The sequence below is a fragment of the Schistocerca serialis genome, chromosome 3 (assembly GCF_023864345.2).
Source record: "Schistocerca serialis cubense isolate TAMUIC-IGC-003099 chromosome 3, iqSchSeri2.2, whole genome shotgun sequence".
Taxonomy (NCBI): domain Eukaryota; kingdom Metazoa; phylum Arthropoda; class Insecta; order Orthoptera; family Acrididae; genus Schistocerca; species Schistocerca serialis.
The window spans coordinates 243,489,478-243,505,623 of record NC_064640.1 but is presented as its reverse complement, the minus strand read 5'-3'; positions in this window follow the sequence as shown (position 1 = coordinate 243,505,623).

The following is a 16,146-nucleotide window of genomic DNA, read 5'->3' as shown; positions in this document are numbered from 1 at the left end:
GCTGAGCACGCGCAGACAAAAGGAAGTTAACAATGTGAAATTAGAAATGCTAATATATTAGGAGAAATGTTTCTAATTAAAAGCCACTTGAAAATAATAACTCTCCAGTGTTGACCGGATATGATCATACACCTCTCATGCTCTCCTTTCCATAACAGAGCTAATGTAGTACAATTACTGAGTCTTTCGGAGTTTCGAACGAGATTTATGGTTCTCAGAAGAGAAATGGTAGTAAGTACCGAAAAAAAATCGCTCTCATCAATCTAATCAGCATATTTTTTAAAAAAAAGTAACAGAAGGAAGTTGCGAGGGCGATGTCTCATGACGCGCGCAGCGGACATGCCAAAATGTAGCGGCTAGCGGCCTGGCTGCGCGGAAAACGAGTTCCTGACCTGGTAAAGAAACACTCGCGCGCCACCGCAACCATTGAGAAAGTCGACCGTGCGTGCGTGAATGGTAGCTCCGGCCCTCCACAAGCTGACACTACATCCCACGCATTTGTCACTAACAAGTATCACTTTTTCCGTTACGAGTCCACAGTGCGAGTCCAGTACGAATAACTGCGAGACAACTGCAGCGGACAAATAAAGGAGGCACCACGGTATTCTGCACAGGCCGCAACACCGTTAGCAGAAAAAAACTACCTGTTAAAGGAAGCTCTTGCATCACCAGTGCATGACATAGGAAGAGCTAACACAGTATAAGAACGAAGCATTGGTGTCTTGCTGTAGCGAACTGTGACGCCGCCATCTACGTTGCGACATGTTCGTCTCCGTACGAGGCGTTGTAGTCTCCGAGCACTTACCTACATCAACGTCTCGATCCGTATCCTCTTGTTGTTGGTCACTGACTGACAGACCAGCCTGCCCAGCCGAGCCAGCGCGCTTGCGTCACCTGCGCAGTGCTGCCCCACAGTGGCCGCGTTCGCAACTAGGTGGCTTTCCGGAAACACCCAGTTAGCGTTGTCCTTTTTGTTGCGGTGCACGTCCACTTCCCTTCGTCGGTAGCGCTACGCTTGCGCGTCTACGCACATCTCATTCGCCGGTCGCCGACCGACCACGTAACGGTTTCCAAAAAATTAGAGCTGTGTGAGAAACGGGCTGCTAGGAAACGGGGCCTCATTCGCAGTTCGCACGCCTGCAGCGCCAGCAAAAGAACGGAGCAGCAACACGACCTGAAACTATTTCGTAGCGTAAAAAAAGGAAGGGTCACATTGCATGGAACAACAAGCGTATCATTGATACTTCTGTCACCTTTATACAGTGATACAGTGAAGTGAGAGGAAGAGGATACTTCTAATTCAATTATGTGAATGTATCACCAACTTCCCTTTCTGAAATTAAGGAAATTAAAAATCCCCTCAAAAAGTACCAAAGATTTGTTGCCACATAATAAGCCTGGTCTTACCTGAAATATGGAATGCATCACTGACACAAGGCATTTTTTGCCCTTGTCAAACCCCTATTTAAGAAAGGTCAGGCCGATCTGTTCCACTGCTGACATCATTTTACAAATTTTTTGAGAAGATAATATACTCTAGAGTAATATCTCACCTGAGCAACAATAATATCCTCAGCAAATGACAGTTTGGATTCCAGAAAACTTGTTCTACTGGGAATGCCATCTACATGTTCACTTACAAAATTTTACAAACATCAAATAATAAAATAGCACCAGTTGCCATTTTCTGCTACCCATCTAAGGCATTTGACTGTGTGAATCACAGAATTATTTTACATAAATTGAAGTTTTTTATAGCCAACGAATGGATAATGCCATATCTGACCAAAATAATGCAGAAAGTTGTACTTAGTAATTCAACCAATGTAGTCCCGGGACATTATTCCACTGGGGAGAAATCACATACACGATTACCCCAGGCTCAATCTTTGATCACTGTTGTTCCTCTTACATATAAACAATCGCCCATCTAATATACAACAAGCAGAATTAGTTCTCTTTGCAGTTGACACTAGTATTGAAATCAATCCATGCATATACACGGAAACAGAAGAAGTGATAAGCAACGTTCTTTAAAGTATCATTGAATGGATTTCTGCGACCGGTATAATCCATATTATATGTAGTTCGGCACATCTAGGGGTGCTAAACCTATGATGAGTGAAACACATGGAGAGCAAGTAATAAACAGAGTGGAAACTTCAAAATTCTTAGGTGTCCATATTGATGAGAATTTAAATTGGAAAAAGTACTTACATTTTGGAACCCCTAAAGTAATTTAGTTCCGCAACATTTGCACTTACAATCATTGCTAATCTGAGGGAGAGACAAATAAGTCAGTTGACATATTTTGCATATTTTCATTCAATAATGTCATATGGAGCAATGTTCTGGGATAGCTCATCTTTAAGAAAGAAAGTCTTCATTGCTCAGAAACGTGCTGTAAGACTAATATGTGGCGCTCACCCCCGATCATCTTGTAGACATGCATTATGTGATCAAAAGTATCCGGACACTCCCCAAGAAATACGTTTTTCATATTCGGTGCATTGTGCTGCCACCTACTGCCAGATACTTCATATCAGCGACCTCAATAGTCATTAGACATCGTGAGAGAGCTGAATCTGGTGCTCTGTGGAACTCAGACTTCAAAAGTGGTCAGGTGATTGGTTATCACTTGTGTCATATGTCTGTACGCGAGATTTCCACACTTCTAAACATCCCTAGGTCCACTGTTTCCAATGTGATAGTGACGTGGAAACGTGAAGGGACTCGTACAGCACAAAGGCGTACAGGCCGACCGCGTCTGTTGAGTGACAGAGACTGCCGACACTTGAAGAGGGTCGTAATGTGTAACAGGCAGACATCTATCCAGATCATAACAAAGGAATTCCAAACTGCATCAGGATCCACTGTAAGTAATTTGACAGTTAGGCAGGAGGTGAGAAAACTTGGATTTCATGGTCGAGCGCAGCTTATAAGCCACACATCGCGCCGGTAATTGCCGAACGACGCATCGCTTGGTGTAAGGAGTTTAAACATTGAACAATTGAACAGTGGAAGAACGTGTGGAGTGACGAATCACGATACACAATGTGGCGATCCCATGACTGGGTGTGGGTATGGCGAATGCCCGGTGAACGTCATCTGCCAGCGTGTGTAGTGCCAACAGTAAAATTCGGAAGCGGTGGTGTTATGGTGTGGCCGTGCTTTTCATGGAGGGGGCTTGCACGCCTTGTTGTTTTGCGTGGCACTATCACAGCACAGGCCTATATTGAGGTTTTAAGCACGTTCTTGCTTCCAATGTTGAAGAGCAATTCGGAGATGACGATTGCATCTTTCAACACGATCGAGCGCATGTTCATAACGCACGGCTTGTGGCGGAGTGGTTACTCGACAATAATATCCCTTTAATGGACTGGCCTGCACCTTTGGGATGTTTTGGAACACCGACTTCGTGCCAGGCTTCACCGCTCGACATCGATACCTCTCCTCAGTGCAGCACTCCGTGAAGAATGGGCTGCCATTCCCCAAGAAACTTCCAGCACCTGATTGAACATATGCCTGTGAGGGTGGAAGCTGTCATCAAGGCTGAGGGTGGGCCAACACCATATTGAATTCCAGCATTACCGATGGAGGGCGCCACGAACTTGTAAGTCATTTCCAGCCAAGTGTCCGGATACTTTTGGTCACGTAGTGTATGTTTAAGGAGATGGGCATACTGACTACTGTTTCACAGTATATAGGGTGTCCATAATTAATGTTCCGATTTCAAAACGCTGTAGAAAGAGATCCACTGCTCAGAATGACGTGAAATTTGAACAGCATATTATTGACGCAGGGGGGAAAGTCATGCAGTGTTCAACGTGCATGACTGCACAAGTTCGGCATTCAACATGTGTGGCACTGTTAGTTACGTAAGCCCATTCACAAAGGCAAGGTCGTACCACATAAAACAGGAAAAATCGGTTTTAACAGCTCTGAGGCCAAAAACTTTATGAAAAGCAAAATGAAAGCCGTTTTTAATTTTCCTGTGGCCAAAAACCGCATAAAAAGCAAAATGACTATTTCTAGCTTTCGTGAGACTGGCACGAGATATGTTCAATACGCTGTCCACCGCTTTCTGCCACATGTTGAAATCGAGGAACAGCATGTTCCACAACAGATTTGAGCGTCTCAGGAGTCACATTCAGAATGCGTTGCGCAATGCGCGCCTTTAATTCAGCTACGTTCGTAATTGGAGCACTGAACACAACATTTTTGAGATAACCACACAGCCAGACATTACTCAGATTAAGACCAGGTGGTGTGGACAGTCAGGCCGCCGGGAAATAATGGCTGATGATTCTTGCATTTCCGAAATGCCTCTACAGCAGCCACTTCAATGGCTGTGCAATGAGCAGAGGAGCACCATCTTGCATACATGACGTTGGTGCGCAAAAGATTCACATAACCTTTTCCAGCGACGATACAGGTAACAGGACCCTCGCACTCATCTCCTCGAAAAAATATGGACTAACGATAAACGATGCCGTCAACCCGCGCCACACAGTCACCTTTGCAGAACGAAGTGATGCCGGCTGATATGCGTGCGGATTTTCTGTTGCCTATATTCTGCAATTCTGGGTACCGACATGTCTTTGAAGATAGAAATGGGCTTCGTCCGTCCAAATAATGTTCCGGAGATAGAAAAGGACTTGGTCTGTCCAAATAATGTTCCATGGCCATTCATTGCCCACTTGCATGCGAGCAAGAAATTGCAGAACGAACGTTTGTCTTCCTGGCAGGTCAGCAGGACGCAACTGCTGAACGTGTGTAATTTTGTATGGATAACAATGCAGGATGTTTCGTAGGATTTTATGCATCGTGCTTGCAGACTTGATCAACCTTCGGGCAGTTCCCCGTGCAATCGACTTCTCCTGCATTACTGTAGTCACACCTTAGACAGACGTTGGATCCACTACTTTCCTCTCTTTGCCACACTGCACTTCAAAAGAACACGTCTTTTCGAATTTTGTAATCATATTCTCCAGAACCTTAGCAGACGTCGGGCGAATGCCTTTCTTCATATCCTTGAGTGTCCGGAACATCTGCAAGGGTAATAGCGCACAGTCACTTTTCTTGTAAAAGAGTTTTACCAGCAGCATGCGATCCTTCATGGAGACAGTCCTGTTGCACGTCTCGGATGCGAATTGAGGAACAGCTGTGACCTTTCTTTATACCCACACACAACCCTATGGAACATACTCTCTCCCCTGGCAATACCTCTTACTCTAGTGCAGGTCCCTCAGTTTTGAAGTTAAAGTGCAATACTCCGGTGTTTTTATGAGAAGGTTCAAATTGTTCAAATGGCTATGAGCACTATGGGACTTAACATCTGTGGTCATCAGTCCCCTAGAACTTAGAACTACTTAAACCTAACTAACCTACGGACATCACACACATCCATGTCCGAGGCAGGATTCGAACCTGCGACCGTAGCGGTCACGCGGTCCCAGACTGAAGCGCCTAGAACCGCACGGCCACACCGGTCGGCTTTTATGAGAAGAACTTCGCCTTCCTGCGATGTGTTTTTAAAATGTATATATCCCAATTTTTTAACTGTCCGTCTTTAATTTTTAATTTAAAATGGAACACAACCCAAAATTTTGTTTACATTTCTCACTGTATTTTTTTTTTTTTTTCAATTCACTTGGCTGAAGAGCGGAGAATTGTACTGCTGAGATCCCACCCCCAGGGGATTTGGAGAGAGGGGGATGAAATAACAATAAAGTAAAAGAAAAGCTGGAGCATTAGTCTTTTCTCTCACTCTGAAGATGGTTGAAAAATATACAGCCGAAATATTAGAAAAAGAAGCTGAATTTATGGGGCTGCACACCCGAAATTTAATGGAGCAGTCATTGAGCCGCAAAAACATGAAGATGCACATGGTTTTTTTTATTTTGTTTTGGAGTGATGCATTTTGGCTCACAGATGAGGTGCATATTTACACACCTACAGTATAGCAAGATTGTGCTCTTCAGTTCTTCTAAAATCACTCTGTGATTGAAAAACTGAGTTTCGGCTCAGCAAGTCGTGACAGGTCTTCTTTGACCACAGAAAAATGGTAAATTACTGCTGCGATTAAGTTGGACAGTAAGGGGAGAGAGGAACTGGGTAAGAATATTGAGCAGATATTCCGCAGTCATATTCATTTTGTGCTGAGAATAGGCACTGAAATTGGCGCTCCAGTGTGCTGGAATGGCCCCTTTCTGGAGCTCGATAAGGATTGTATAGAGAAGGGACAGGGTATTGTTTGGGGACTGTCTTTTGGCAGTTTTCTGTAAATCGTCACATTCGCCTTGAATGCAGGAAATCGCCGAAACCACTACTGTACCAAAGAAAAGGCATAATTTTTCGCGAAAAGCCAGTGTTAGAATGCTGTACACGAAATTCCCCCCCCCCCCCTCCCCCTTCCCACCACTCCCCCTTGCGGACGCCAATGGTCAGATTCCATATTGGGTTACTGCAAGCCGAGTAAGCAACGCAGTTCACGTCTTTGCCGTTGCACAGACAAAGGTCCGTAAACACTGTAGAGAGGAATGCTTAGACGCTTATTGTGTTGAAGAATATGCATGATTGACTCCTCGATCCAAATGCAAAGGAAAATCTTTGATTTTTGTCTTTTAATAAACCAAACGAAGTCTGATATTTTATCGAAATCAAAGAGTTATTACTACAACTTTTACCGTATAGAATTCCTTATAGACAACTGCATCACCTGTGAAAAAACTGAGTATGCAACGCATACTATTCGCTTTGCCATGTTTGTCTAATATGAACAACAAAGGTACAATTACTCTCTCCTGGAGAACGCTAGATACTGTTTTACTTCAGTGTCTGCAAATAATTCTCCAAGACAACGAGCTGCTTACTGCCTGACTGAAAATTTTGGATAACGTCGCAAACCAGGTTACAAATTCCATATGAATGTATTTTCTTTGCGAGACGTCCATGCGGTATTGCAAAGTCGAGAAATACCGATCCATCCGGGTTTCCACTTTCCGTAACATTGAGGATACCGTGTGTGGAGAGTGTGAGTTGAGTTTTTCATGATGTATGTCTTGGAACTCGTGCTGCTTTCGCGGAGAAGGTGGTTTTATTTTAAGTATGTCACAATGTTTGAACTCAAAACATGTTGTAGGCTTCTGTACAAATAGACGTGAGTGATATAGAAAGGTAGGTCTGTAGATAAGTTCTACATCATTTTCTGGGAATGGGTACAGTACCATATTTCTCTGACAAAGTAGCTATATCTGATTCATACGCCCAGCATAGCACTGCACGTGGTACATACTGTGAGTATACCCTCCCCCCCCCCCCCCCTCTCCCACCTCAAAAAGCCATAGGACGTTTAGATGAAGCTGAGAAAGTAACGATCTGAACAGAAACCTACGTTTGGGACGATTCGTTTCTGTACTACAGGAATAAACCTGCAAACAATGCATTCAATTCTACCCCATTTTCGGGTGAAGGAGCGGTAAAAACTTAGTGTGAATCTGGTAATTATTACTTATCATCTAAATTAGTAACAATTCCGTGAGTGGAGGAATGTACGAAACATGCAATATTCACGTGCCACATTACATATTTGGTTTCTCCTCTCCCACTGATAATTCGCTTCCTGTTCCACTACTCCACCCGTAGCTAAAATTGGACATCGTTAGATGTAGAGAGTTTCAGGGAGAGCATTAGGGAACGATTGACAAGAATGGGGGAAAGAAATACAGTAGAAGAAGAATGGGTAGCTTTGAGAGATGAAATAGTGAAGGCAGCAAAGGATCTTGTAAGTAAAAAGACAAGGGCTAATATAAATCCTTGGGTAACAGAAGAGATATTGAATTTAACTGATGAAAGGAGAAAATAAAAAAATGCAGTAAATGAAGCAGGCAAAAAGGAATACAAACGTCTCAAAAATGAGATCGACAGGAAGTGCAAAATGGCTAAGCAGGGATGGCTAGAGGACAAATGTAAGGATGTAGAGGCATATCTCACTAGGGGTAAGATAGACACTGCCTACAGGAAAATTAAAGAGACCTTTGGAGAAAAGAGAGCCACTTGTATGAATATCAAGAGCTCAGAAAGAAACCCACTTCTAAGCAAAGAAGGGAAAGCAGAAAGCTGGAAGGACTATATAGAGGGTCTACACAAGGGCGATGTACTTGAGGACAATATTATGGAAATGGAAGAGAATGTAGATGAAGATGAAATAGGAGATATGATACTGCGTGAAGAGTTTGACAGAGCACTGAAAGACCTAAGTCGAAACAAGGCCCCGGGAGTAGACAACATTCCATTAGAACTACTGAAAGCCTTGGGAGAGCCAGGCCTAACAAAACTCTACCATCTAGTGAGCAAGATGTGTGAGACAGGCGAAATATCCTCAGACTTCAAGAAGAATATCATAATTCCAATCCCAAAGAAAGCAGGTGTTGACAGATGTGAAAATTACCGAACTATCAGTTTAATAAGCCGCAGCCGCAAAATACTAACACGAATTCTTTACAGACGAATGGAAAAATTGGTAGATGCCGACCTCGGGGGAGATCAGTTTGGATTTCGTAGAAATGTTGGAACACGTGAGGCAATACGGACCCTACGACTTATCTTAGAAAATAGATTAAGGATAGACAAACCTACGTTTCTAGCATTTGTAGACTTAGAGAAAGCTTTTGACAATGTTGACTGGAAAGCTCTCTTTCAAACTCTGAAGGTGGCAGGGGTAAAATACAGGGAGCGAAAGGCTATTTGCAATTTGTACAGGAACCAGAAGGCAGTTATAAGAGTCGAGGGGGATGAAAGGGAAGCAGTGGTTGGGAAGGGAGTGAGACAGGGCTTTAACCTCTCCCCGATGTTAATCAATCTGTATATTGAGCAAGCAGTAAAGAAAACAAAAGAAAAATTCGAAGTAGGAATTAAAATCCATGGAGAAGAAATAAATACTTTGAGGTTCGCCGATGACATTGTAATTCTGTCAGAGACAGTAAAGGACTTGGAAGAGCAGTTGAAAGGAATGGACAGTGTCTTGAAAGGAGGATATAAGATGAACATCAACAACAGCAAAACGAGGATAATAGAAAGTAGTCGAATTAAATCGGGTGATGCTGCAGGAATTAGATTAGGAAATGGGACGCTTAAAGTAGCAAATGAGTTTTGCTATTTGGGGAGCAAAATAGCTGATGATGGTCGAAGTAGAGAGGATATGAAATGTAGACTGGCAATGGCAAGGAAAGCGTTTCTGAAGAAGCGAAATTTGTTAACATCGAGTATAGATTTAAGTGTCAGCAATTCGTTTCTGCAAGTATTTGTATGGAGTGTAGCCATGTATGGAAGTGAAACATGAACGATGAATAGTTTAGACAAGAAGAGAATAGAAGCTTTCGAAATGTGGTGCTAAAGAAGAGTGCTGAAGATTAGATGGATAGATCACATAACTAATGAGGAGGTATTGAATAGAATTGGAGAGAAGAGAAATTTGTGGTACAACTTGACTAGAAGAAGGGATCGGTTGGTAGGGCATGTTCTGAGGCATCAAGGGATCACCAGTTTGGAATTGGAGGGCAGCGTGGAGGGTAAAAATCGTAGAGGGAGACCAAGAGATGAATACACTAAACTGATTCAGAAGGATGTAGGCTGCAGTAGGTACTGGAAGATCAAAAAGTTTGCACATGATAGAGTAGCATGGAGAGCTGCATCTAACCAGTCTCTGGACTGAAGACCACAACAACAACAGATGCGAAATGGAAAGTATGTACACTAGACAAGGGCAACGAGTAGAGATGCTACATCATTTTCGGTGTATCCTCACAGCAGTAATCCAAAATAAAAAGTCATAGTGATCACACTATCCAGATCCACGAGCTACTCCGTCCCGCTGTGTTTAATCACTTCAATGAAAACCCACATTTTTACTTCACTGATCAATAACGGACGGACGTATGGCACCACAGAAACTTATATTTAGAGAAATATGACTCTGTAAGTACTGCATGTGTTAACGTACTTTATTTCAGGCAAATCTTTATATTTTTACGCAATACTAACTCATTTATGACTCTTGTAATTCTGATGGTCCTAACTGTGTGTTACACGGTATTGTTTCTTTAGCAACTTGTGCTTGAACTGTCTCTAGATTCGTTACCCTTAAAACGTCGATAGTACGCAAATGCTCTGATTTAGAGATAAATTACCCTGATGGGTGGTAGAACAGACGTCTTCGTATTTTAAAATCATTTTATTCGTTTTCATCTGTTAGAGCTGTAGCACTGATCATGCTAAATTTGCAGATGACGGGAACAGGATTTTCTCTTACGTTCACACTGTTTTTCTTCTTATATAACATCGAGAAGTCATCGACGTCATAAGAGATGGAGTACTGTCTCTTATGGAAAAGGATGAGGGAAAGAATAGGCGGTAAATTTTTTGAACGAACCAACCGAATATTTAGCTTAAATTATTTATGGAAACAAAGCAAAATCTGGTTCCAAATATCGCATTCGGAATTGTTAAGCTTGGTTCATTCCACTTAGAGGATTCGGCCTCTGACTCTTCTAGCCTGGAATCATCATAAGCTCACTGGTCATAAAAGTTAGTCACTTTCGGTGTTGCAGCTAATAATAATTTCAAGCACCATTTCTTAGTACAGGACGATATGAGGCTAGAAGAAACTGCTTTGGGAATTGAATCGATGTTCAGAATGTCTATGCAGATGATAGTTCTCTCTAGTGTACCGCCACTTCCTGTCCTATGGGTTAATCGGCAGCAGCGAAAATCCTAGTATTCGAGGTATTCAAGATGGTTTGCAATCCAAAGAGTGTGATGCCGAAATGAGACTGCTGGCGCCGTTTCCGCCTCTCAGCTATATTTCCTCCTCTCTTAGGCAAAAGCTACTGTACAGCTTCAACGCTGATCCTAGCTGACTGGTCTGTAGACGAGCACACTGGAGGGATGTGCACTTCATGCACATTCGGATCGCGTCGTAAGCTGTACATCTTCACTAACAAAGCTGCCGATTTCATGTTGTAAAGATGCCAACAATGGACTGCGGAGGGCTGTAACTAATGTATTCAGTCAGTTGAATCAATTTTTTTGCCTGACTATGAATACTGCGTCACGTTCTCATGGTTGACCTCAGTCAAGTTTCTTGGATGACAGCGCAAAACCGGTGCCACAAAGTGAAGTAGGCTTAGTGAAATTCTGATAAGATTTTCATCGCGAAGGAATGAGTTCTTTGGTTGACGTGACAGGAACATCGAGACGGGAAAGCTGCAAACATGTGTAACCCACTTAAAATGGATTCTTCATTTCCCTGGTTTCTCTATATCATGTCAGGCGAAAACCCTGATGGTTCCCAGAAGAGGTCTCAGACAGTTTCCTGTCCCATCTTTCTCCAGTCAGTGGTTATGCTTCATCTCTAAGAACTTCAACGTCGACGAGCTGTTACAGTAAATTCGTTTTTTCTTCTCTTCTTTATACAGAGGAGTCTGGAATAAACATGTACTATGGAAGTCATTGGTTGGAACTATAGAGCTCTTGCCACTGGTTAACATGAGTTATGCAGAAATTATAGCTTTCCAAGAAGTGACATTGTGGTGTCACCGCCAGACACCACACTTGCTAGGTGGTAGCCTTTAAATCGGCCGCGGTCCGTTAGTATACGTCGGACCCGCGTGTCGCCACTGTCAGTGATTGCAGACCGAGCGCCGCCACACGGCAGGTCTAGAGAGACGTCCTAGCACTCGCCCCAGTTGTACAGCCGACGTTGCTAGGAATGGTTGACTGACAAATACGCTCTCATTTGCCGAGACGATAGTTAGCATAGCCTTCAGCTACGTCATTTGCTACGACCTAGCAAGGCGCCATTACCAGTTTATATTGAGATTGTAATTATGTACCGTCAAGAGCGATGTACACCAATTATGGATTAACGTTAAGTATTCAAGCAACTCCGTACTTTATTTAGTAGACTCAACTCCTTTAACTGTTCCAGACCTCACGCCAGTCTGCGTGAGCTTAAACGCGTGCATTTCGGCCTCCTCTAGCAACACGGTGTTGGGCTCTTCTACCAACACATCAGACATAGCTATTAAAAAAAATTTCCAGCGTTCCAGGAAAATATTTGCTTTATTATATTAGTAATTCCGGTCGGTAATGCCCCTTTCCTGACCAATAAAAAAAATATAAGCACATAGACGTATCCCGAATTTACAAATGTACTCCTCACTATAATAATGTAAAGCAGGAAACGCTATAAACAACTGTACAATAGATAATACTGCTTCACAGTAACGTTTTTACCTCGATTCATTACTTTCCTGTGAGCCATTTTATCCACTCTTGATTAGCGCGTGGTGCTACGGTCGCAGCTTCGAATCCTGCCTCAGGCATGGATGTGCGTGATGTTCTAAGTCTAGGGGACTGATGACCTCAGATGTTAAGTACCATAGTGCTTAGAGCCATTTAAACCATTTGATTAGCGAGTGGAAGGCACGAGCGTCGCCAGTCCACTAACAAAATTGTTTTATATGCAAGCCAAACATTTGAAATGTCATGAACAGTTGTATTGTACAGTGGCTTGGAATTCCTGATGCGTCACATATGTCACTATACCTTTTTATGCTGTATATTTTTCTAAAACCTGTTTTAACATATTGATACTTTATAGTTAGGCTGCCTTATGGGTGACGTGTGGCAGTGATGCTGTGGCGTCCAATGACATTTTTATACGACTTTACGGTTGTGCCTTTGGTTTATCGCGAGCTCCTCTCTGGCGTGCCTGCCGCGTGAGCGCATTGTCCGCATTTGATAACATTTTCACTAGTGAGCTGTAATTCTTTCCGCAATTAAATTGTTTGGGTTGTGTAAAGCGACACTGTGATCTTCTAACATGGTGCTTGTTTTAAAAGACATCCTTTCTCATTGAATTTTATTATATAACGCGTAAGCGAAAGCATTTCTGTTTTACCTCCTACCTAACATTTTATAAAATGCTAATTAAGTTCTTATATAACTTATTTATAACTCCATCCGAACACGCCTTGGAAGTCCCAACGGTACCGACCGGCCACCGTGTCATCCTCAGTCCACAGACGTCACTGGATGCGGATATGAAGGAGCATGTGGTCAGTACACCTGTCTCCCGGCCGTATGTCAGTTGACGAGATCGGAACCGCTACTTCTCAATCAAGTAGCTCCTCAGTTTGCCTCACAAGGGTTGAGAACACCCCACTTGCCAACAGCGCTCGGCAGACCGAATGGTCACCCATCTAAGTACTAGCCCAGCCCAGCTTAACTTCAGTGATCTGACAGGAACCGGTGTTACCACTGCAGCAAGGCCACTGACAAGCTTTTATGTACTTGAGTATAAGGAATGTATTTCTTTGAAGTCATGTAAACTGATGGGCAGCAGCGACATCTAGAGGGCATGGATGGAAGCACGTTTTGTGCCGCTGCTTGGCAATATTACTGTGTCTCTCTTCATATGCAGTTTGTACTCTTTGATGGTGCTCTTTACATACCACAGTTTTATTTGTTTGCCGAAGCCGAAACGGCTAATGCTTTTGACTGCACCATCACATGTAATGGAGTGATATGTCTTATGCAACACGTTTCTACTGAGGTGTGGATATGTTGTACAGTTGTTTATAGTGTTTTCCGCTGTTAGTTTGTATGACCCCTCACCTTCTGACCATCCAGCAGAAAGCTCATTCCCACCACTGCCTCCTGAAACTCTTGTTTGGCCGGACATGGGGATTGCATCCATCCTCCACACCTACAAATCCCTCATCCGTCCTATCCTCTGTTATGCCAGCATCACCTGGATCTGCACCCCCTCCCCATCCCCCTGCTCCACTTTTACAATGCCCTCCAAATCCTCGAACACCACATGCTCTGCCTTGCCCTCCATATGCACCATCCCCAACACGAATCCTGTATGACCTCATCCCCTTCCCCCACCTCCTCATTTTCCTCCAACATATCCACATCCTTTACACTGTCTGCAGGCTTGATTATCACCCCCTGGTTTCCTCCTTCCTCTCCACGCCCCCCCCCTCCCCCACCCATTGCTGCCCCTCTATCGCTGTTTCCCTCCGTCTCTCCATCTCCAGACCCTCCATCTCCTTCATCAGGGCAATTTCCAACACCTCCCCCTCCTGGATATTGAACTTCGCCATGACATCTACCCTTCCTTCCAACTGTAACCTGGCCTTGTTCCCCTCCATCCCCAGAGCCCCCTTTTTCCTCTCCCCTCCTTCTCACAGAGCGGATTTTCCTCCTTCCCTCTGTGAGTCTCTGCACCCCCTCCTAGGCTGCTTTCCTCTCTCATCTCTTCCCTCCCCAGCCCTCCCTTGGCGCGCCCCTCACCTCATCCCCCTTTCTCTTCCCTCCTCCTCTCCTCCTTTTCCCTTTTTCCCCTTTTCCCTTGTCCCACCCCTAGCAGATCCTCCCAGGTTTTTCTTCGTTTCCAGTGTGCTGCGTTAGTGTTGTGTTTTGGTGCCGTTATACAGTGTCATCTAGTGATGTGGCTTTAATTGTGTGCTCGACCTGCTTATCGGCCATGACTGTTCCGTGCTATGCCGCCCATCACGTGGCTGTTTTAATCGTTCTACGAATTTTTATGCTGGCCGTACGTCGCCTGTTGCCTTTCAATCAAATGTATGTTTTTTGTGTAACATACTTTTTTAGATTTTTATTTCCGATTTACAGTCACCGCTTTGTATGCTTTCTTTTCTTATGTTCCGCCTTTTTTGTTTCTATATTCAGCCATGTTTTCTTCTTTATGTTGTTTTAAATGTCTTCCTGTCAATTTATGTCTCTCGGCTGAGGAGCAGCACTTATGCTGCTGCCACCCCGCACTTGATGGGGAATGGAAATTACAATAAAGTAAAAAAATTCGTTTGTACCTACATAACCCTCTAATCAACTGTAGCAGCTCAGGTCTTTTTTTCCAGTTGCAGTGAAATTGTATGTCGCTCCGTTTTTGATGGACAGTGTCTCTTCTGTCGTGTTTAAGTGTGCTGTATATCCACATTTTCATCACTGTATTTAAAACGATCCCTGAAGTAAGCATTTTACTATTTATGTTCCTCCCATTCATGTTACCTTTTCAGTTATGTTTAAATTCGTAATAGATATGTCTCCTTGTTATTCTGGTTTTACCATCTATGTTAATATTACGTTCTGCTGGTCACCTGTATCACTGCCAGCCCCCCACACCTCCTCCTACCTTGGGCGAAGGGGAATGAAATAACAATAAAGAAAAAATTCATTCATATAGTTCAGACTGCGTTTGTAAATTAGGCTACCTATACGTGCTTACATTTTTGTAGGTCTGAAAATGGTTATTATCGACTGGAATTACTTACCTGATAATAAATAAACATTGTGATCCAAGACTGGAATTACTATAAAGCAATTACAGCTTTTGTTGGTGTGATTTGGGAAAATGCTGAACCCAGCTCAATGTTTCCAGTTTTACTCTAGCATCACACCGAGCTACTATTGACACAGGAATTCGATGCACCTTCTCATGTGTACAGCTTATAGTAGTAACAGACGTATGAAATAAAAGACGCTATTATAAAGATATGTTTACATGAAAATACAGCTACTAAGTGCACAATTACCTAATAGTTAATCCAATCGCCGCCATTATCGATTACAGCTTGGCGCCTTTTTGACATGCTTTTCACGAGATTTTCTGCATATTCTCTCGGTAACGATCTCCATATCGTCCTGATATATAACAACTGCTTCAAAGTATATATTGGCGGTCCTTTAAGCTTCATATTGATATACAACCAAATATTTTGTATCGGAGTTGCATACGGAGACATCACGGACACCCCACTGCCTTGATTCCGCACTATACAGAGACAGCTGCGAGGTTTCGGATCATTATACTCTTGAAGCACCCAGTTTGCCTCGTTCGAACCAAATAGCTTCTTAACAGACATCAGACAGCATTTTTGATAAATATATAAATATAAATACCAACACCAAAAAAAGTTTTGCATCACTCCGTTTCCCAGAACTCCTGAAGATAGACGTTGACTGTGGATTTGTGTCACAGACACAGTCTCTTTGACTGTTCTGAGATTTCACTAAACCCGCCCAAAGATGTCAACAACCACTCATGAGCAGCGC